General features: G+C 44.3%; 1 long non-coding RNA gene across 1 annotated transcript; it reads right to left on the reverse strand.

Annotated features, from left to right (window-relative positions):
- Positions 1 to 777: 777 nt before the first annotated feature.
- Positions 778 to 3,695, reverse strand: LOC148315729 (uncharacterized). Its single transcript, XR_015840641.1, has 3 exons — positions 3,635 to 3,695; positions 3,398 to 3,547; positions 778 to 955 (listed from the first exon to the last, which is right to left on the reverse strand). It is a non-coding gene; the product is annotated as an uncharacterized LOC148315729 (long non-coding RNA).
- Positions 3,696 to 7,159: the final 3,464 nt, after the last annotated feature.

Below are 7,159 nucleotides of genomic sequence, written 5' to 3' on the forward strand. Positions count from 1 at the left end.
CACGGTGCGTCCTCTCCGACAGATACGAATTAAACCAAGAAAGCGCTGAACCTGAAATGCCAACACAAGTTTCAAGGCGTTTTAATAATATGTTATGATCAAGTGTCAAAAGCGGCGCCAAGATCGAGTAAGAGTAATACAGTGAACCCTCGGTTATCGCGGTTAATGGGGACCGAGACCACCCGCGAAAACTGAAAATCCGCGAAGTAGCGGCGCACCTTCAAAAATGCTTAAATTATATATATATATATATATACGGGTAGAGAGAGAGAGAGTGAAATTCATGTTATAACAAAAAAAAATTATCATTAAAACTTCTTATTTTTTTATTCCCCAGCCATTATTTTTGTATTTATTCAATTACTTATTTTTGTATTTATTTAATTACTTCGACTTTTAACTTCTGGTACGCCGTCCGGTGTGCCCTGTGAATGTTATGATCCTCCAGCAGAGCTGGAGGATTGAGCAGGACTCTCCAAACGCAGACACAAGTAGGATAACAATCCGACGCCAGGTAGTCAGTGTAGGTGGTAGTGAGTGTAATCAGTGAGTGAATGGGAATCCGGTGCGGGGCTGGTGGGCGCGTCTCGCAGCAGCTGACCGCATGGCGCGAGATGATCGCTGGAGGAACGCCCACACAGCTGAAAAAACAAAAACACACGCGGCATGACAGGCACGGATCATGCCAGTGAAATGAAAGGTGGCATTCTTCATTTATTTATTTATTCATTTATTCATTCATAACTGACAGCCTCGCGCTCCGCTCGTGCCCGGGGGGAAGAGGTGCTCCTCTTCGGCTTAACTGTGACGCGAGCATGCCCTCCTCCTCCGGAGCTTCCATTCGGTTAAACTTAGGGGCCGCTTGACACCGCCCGTGCCCGGGGAAGGTGCTCCTCTTCGGCTTAACTGTCACGCGAGCATGCCCTCCTCCTCCGTAGCTTCCATTCGGTAAAACCTGATTGGAAAGGTTCAAATTGATTATTACTAGTCATATATTCATTAAGTTTTTCAAGATTTTTGCAATAAACGGAAGATTTGAAACCGGTCTATAGTTGTTGAGACTCTCTGGGTCGAGGTTTGGTTGCTTAAGTAGCGGTCGCATAATGGCGGTCCTAAAGCTGCTGGTACTATACCCGTGGTAAGTGATAGATTAATAATATTTAAGACAGACGGTCCTAGGGTCATAAACAGTTCTTTAATTAGTTTGCCAGGAAGCGGATCGAGCACACAAGTTGTCGGTTTTGCCCCACTAACCAATTTTGTTTGGCTTTCAAGAGATACTTTTTTAAATTGAGATAAGGTTATCGGACAGTTATCAGCCCTAATGTCCCTATTAACACCATTTATGACGGAATTCAACGGAATTGTAAGAACAGTGTCTTTAATCTCATCACGAATACACTCAATCTTCTGAGTAAAGAATTGCATGAAATCGTGAGCTGAATAGGAAGAGCTATCCGAGGTTGGTTGCTGTTGCGTTAGCATTGCTACAGTAGCAAATAAATATTTAGGGTTGTTTTTATGTAAAACAATTAATCTAGAGTAATAATTAGTTTTGGCTAGATTGAGCGCTTCCTTGTATAAACTAGCGCACCATGCCTGACGGAAGACCTCCAGTTTGGTCGCACGCCATTTGCGCTCAAGCTTCCTACAAGAATCGTTTCAGTATGCGTGTTTCCTCATTAAACCACGGAGTCAGCCTCTTTGGACAAGTTTTAGTTTTTAAAGGTGCGACGGAGTCAGGCGCATTTAACAGAGCGACATTAAAGTTGTTTGTAAGATCATCAATCGTACCAATATAATTAGGAAACGAATCGGTTACTAAAGGGAGTAGCTCAGAGAGCGCAGCGGTGGTTAAGGAGCTAATGTTGCGGCTGCTATAGCTTTGATCATGGTCAGAACGATGGCAATGCGCCAAGACTTCAAATTTGATTAAGTAATGGTCAGCTATAGCACTAGTATATGGTAATACAATTATTTTTGAGGATGCTAAGCCCCGGGTTAATACCAAATCTAACGTGTTACCATTTATATGCGTTGCTTCATCTATTATTTGCATGAAACCAAACATATCAATTATTGTCCGAAACGCCACGGTAAGTGGTTCCGACGGGAGATTCATATGAATGTTGAAGTCGCCCATGATATATTATCCGCATGAGTTACCAAATCAGCCACAAATTCAGAAAATTCATCTAAAAAGCCTGAGTAAGAGCCAGGGGGACGGTAAAAAACGGCAAGATAAAACGGCAGTGCGGCCGTGGATCGCATAATGAGAACTTCAAATGTTTTGAAGGAATTGCTAGGACGAGGACTAAGTTTTAGATTAAATTCGGAAATGAGGGCTACACCCCCATCTTTCTCATCATTGCCTCTCGCAGGCAAGGGGCCAGAGACAATTACTCGACTCAGACTCATCTTTCTGGCGAGATCACAAGTCCTTGCTATGTTTTTTCTTTGTGATCTCTGATTGCTTCATCCTAGTTGTTGGAGCAGTTTTCTTTTGAGTAATGCAGTATGGCAACACCACCACTAGGGCAATTGATGACGTCAGCACTGGTTGCGTTCATCCATAAATAACAAATGCAGGACAGGTGGGGGAACGCTGGTCGGATACCGTTTTTCAACCGCACTTACTCAAGACGCATTATTTATGTACAAACTGGAAGATAGAAGATAGTATATTGTATTGATTACCGCATATGCACGGATGTTTTTGATTTGAAGTTTGGAAGACCGTAGCCATTGATTTATTTATTTGATTTACTTGACTTCACGGCATGACATCTGGACTGAAATGACTACGATTAAGACTAACCCTTGACTGTTTGACGTGACATACATAACTACACATCAACATCAAGACCAGTGAAGCCGAGCGAACGTCATCGCAACTTCAACCCATGGTGAGTGAGTGCGCGTTAAAACTTTCTTTAGCCAGCGTATCATTGAAACGGCAGTAACACTAGCGTCATTGGAGCCGACGTGTATCACTATATCTGAATAGCTAGCGTTGTTTGCACTGCGCTGGTGTCTAGGTCTCTTGCGTGCTAGCTCCATAAGATTAGCTTCAATGTCGGGTGCTCTGGCCCCAGCAATACACATTCTGTGGTTGGATTTTCAAGCTTAATGTATCGAGTAATGGAGTCACCTTTCACTAAAGTGCGGGAGCCAGGAGACCGAGGTGGAATGGAACTGCTCTGTGTCTTAACAGGCTCAACGCGATTAGCAAGCCGTTTACGGCCAATGCTAACTGGTGCTGTCCGCCACATTTACGCTTACCACATTACTCTGCTCTAGCTGGCGGACACGTCCCTCCAGCAGGGAGAGTCTTTCCATGAGAATGGTGCAAGTGTTGCATGTGGTGGTGCACGAAACCATAGTTGCGTTTACTCGCCTGGTGGATGAAAGCAGACGAACAGATGTCGCGCCGAAAGTGACGACACCCTCCACGACCGGGATTCCCACGTTGTCGTCGTGTGGAGGCTTGAGCGGCTCCCTGGAGTGCAGCCAGCATTCTGGGGGCCTGACTAAGAGGAATCCCACCCTGGTGGTCGAACCAAGCGTTAAAAACTTGCTCTCGACTACACACCTCAAAAATGGAAATGGAAGCTCAAAGAAGGAATATTCATACTGGATCGGCCGTCGCCCAGGATAACCAGGTCCGCGTTGGTGCAGTAGAGAGTCCTGCAACTTCGAAAAATACGCTAGACTCAGTTAATGATGACCTAAATGACAATGTAGTGACAGTAGGAGGAGGACTGAGGATAATCTCATTGAATGTGGAGGGTATATCGATGGCTAAGTGTGAGTTGATGGCGCAGATGCTGAGGGAGAAAGATGTACAAGTGTTGGCACTGCAGGAAACTCATCTGACTAAAGAATCGCCCCCATCGAGATACAGTATATCCAGCTTCATACCCATCACGAGAATAGATCATCAACAGTACGGAACCATGATATATGTACATGAAGACATCCCTGCCATAGACAGAGGATCCTCTATGGACGAACACAATATACACAGGTCAGAGATTGAGGTGCTGGGTACAACAGTGGTCAACATATACAAGCCTCCAAATACAAGCTGGCCAATTAGTGTCCTCCCACAATACCAACATCAATCTATAATATTAGGAGACTTCAATAGCCACCATACATCGTGGGGATACACAGAGCCCGACCCAGCTGGAATCCAGCTCAGCAACTGGGCAGAAATAAATAATCTCCACCTCCTTTACCATCCAAATGAACCAGGCACCTTCCACTCAGCACGATGGCAGAGGGAATACACACCTGACCTGACCTTCGTTACGAGGGACACAGATGGCATATCAATGCCAGCACATCGAAGAGTGCTGGGTAACTTCCCAAGGTCCCAGCACCGACCAATATTGATAAAAACAGGAATCAACATACCAGTCACACAATCTCTACCCCTGCCAAGATGGAACTTGTTGGAATTTATCTTGATATCAATGTTAGAATTTAACTTTAACCCAATGTAAACTCAAATAAGTAATCTGACTCCAATTTGCGACCTTACCCAACTCTCACTCATCCAACAATATGCGTGCTCGTTCTGCAATAGAAAGGTATCAGGAAGCCGGCATTTTCACGCACAAAGTGGATTTATTCCCAATACAGATTTTCTACATGGCACCTGGATCTCGGGTCCCTCTCAATACAACTCTACACCTCTCTTGCCACCAGCGAATGTGTTCTACCCCCGAGTTGCCCAGTACTGATTCATACTATACAACATGCAAAAATGGCACAGACAAAGGCATCCTGGCATGATTCTATTGGCTATGTTTATTGCAGTTAACTTTAGCTCGCTCTCATTGGTCTTTCTCCTCCCGCCGAATCCCGTGGCTCCTCCTGCGTGCGATCCCCCGATGGCCGCTCCTTCCCGGAGTCATCTTGTCTCGCTCAGCACCTTCTGCTTCTAAAACATTCCATTCTTGCACAACCCCCGCAACCAGTTTCGCTTCACCAGTCACACTCTCAGCATTTTACAATATCACATTTTCATACATTGGATGCACCAACATCTAATGAACTATGTTAAGCTCAAACTCTTATATTCCTTTAATAGTCAAATGTATGAAATCCTTTAAGTGTAACTGAAGTTTAGACCATGCTAATGACCAAACCCTCAGGATTGGAATGCAGGAAGATTGGATCACAGCTGCACCACAGGAGGTGTGAACGAGACCCCTCTGAAACAATGGACTTCCATGCCGGGATCACAAAAGTGGTTCCTAGCAGTCTACTCTTTGTTCAGTTTTTAAATTGACTGCCATTTACATTATCCTTTAAACTTTAGAAAGGCAAACTGGCAGGGTTTCGCAGAGCAAGTTGATAAGACATGCAAGCGAATCCCAGCAAAACAGGAGAATATAATTAGCTTCAATAAACTCATTCAGAGCAGTGCAAAAAAGCACATACCCCGGGGAGTCCGTAAAAGATATATACCATGCTGGACACCAGAATGTGAGGAAATATTAAAATCCTATGAGGAAACCCAGAATCCAGATACTGGAGAGAAATTGCTGGAGAGACTGCAGGAGGAGAGACAGAGAAGATGGATGGAAACGGTAGAGAGCATGGATTTCACAAGATCCAGTAGACATGCATGGAAACTGATTAAAAAACTGGACGGGGGTGGAAAAAAGAGCAAACAGTCTAACGTAGTGAGCCCTGATAGTGTTGCAATTAATATAAGAGGAAGAGGAGCTCACACCCCTGACTACAAGTTCGAAACCACCATAAAGAAAAAGTACCAGCAGCTAATCAGAGACATGCCAGAAGAAGACGGGTTCTCCCACCCAGTGAGCGAAGAGGAGGTGAAAGCAGCACTCAGAGCAACGAAGTCAGGCAAGGCAGCAGGAGTTGATGGGATCTACCCAGATATGTTGAAACACCTGGGTCCAGCTGCGATTAAATGGATGGCATCTGCTATCACTGATGCAATAAACATGGGTAGATACTGCCATCTCTGGAAAAGAGCTAGGGTCATAGCCATCTTAAAACCGGGGAAATCACCAGAAGACCCAAATAACTACAGACCAATATCCCTGCTATGCAGTATGTATAAGATAATGGAGAGGATAATCCTAACCAGAATAACACCAACCCTGGAGCTGAATATTCCTTGCCAGCAGGCAGGATTTAGAAAGCACAGAAGCACCACAGAACAGGTACTGGCTCTAACAACATTCATAGAGGCAGGATACCAAAGAAAACTAAAAAGTGGTGCTATATTTTAAAGGAGTGGAAGAGTTTAAACCTGGCTAGTTTTATTCGATGTCCTGCATCTTGTGTCACTGTTATTCTGTGGAATGCTGTGTGGGTGGCTGGTGAAGCTGGAAAAAGAAAGTGAAAGAATGTGAGGTTTGGGAGGTTTTAGGTCGGTGCCTGGCGCAGACAGATACCTCGAGGGGGAAGGGATGCACAAGAAACTGGACCCTCCAGCCACAAGCAGGAGGGGCCACCACTTGAAGAAAGACCAAGAGAAGCAAGCTAAAGTTAACTGCAGCATACACATAGCCAATAGAATCATGCCAGGATGCCTTTGTCTCTGTGTCATTTGCATATTGTGTCTATAAATTAATGCTGAACAGCGAAGACAAAGAGAGCTGTATTGAGAGGGACCCAAACTCAAGTTGTAGATTTGTGTGTTAGGAATAAATCCACTCGTGTGTGAAAATGCCGGCTTCCTGATACCTTTCTATTGCAGAACGAGCGCGCATATTGTTGGATGAGTGAGAGTTGGGTAAAGTCACAAATTGGAGTCAGATTATTAATTTGAGTTTACATTGGTTTAAAATTAAATTCTAACATTGATTTAAAGATAAATTCCAACAATTTATGGTGACGCCGACGCGATGCATGAGAGGTAAAAGAAGTTTGGAACTTCGAGAAAGACCACATGAGACTGGGTCTCGCATGTCCACACCAGGTGACGACCTGATAGGAGCCGCACATCCGACCGTCTTTCCTCTTTGGGCCCACAGTGACATAAGGTAAGCAGATCCTTTTCAAATTCTGCACATTGGCAACGCTAAATTATAAGAGGAAGGAGGAGCGGAACGGCATAATAAAAAGAAAAAATAAATTAAAAAAAAAAAAAAAAAAAAGTGTAACAGTGTGGACG

This window comes from Idiotropiscis lumnitzeri, unplaced genomic scaffold, assembly GCF_059441095.1.
Source record: "Idiotropiscis lumnitzeri isolate Australia: NSW breed Sydney's pygmy pipehorse unplaced genomic scaffold, RoL_Ilum_1.0 HiC_scaffold_48, whole genome shotgun sequence".
Classification (NCBI taxonomy): domain Eukaryota; kingdom Metazoa; phylum Chordata; class Actinopteri; order Syngnathiformes; family Syngnathidae; genus Idiotropiscis; species Idiotropiscis lumnitzeri.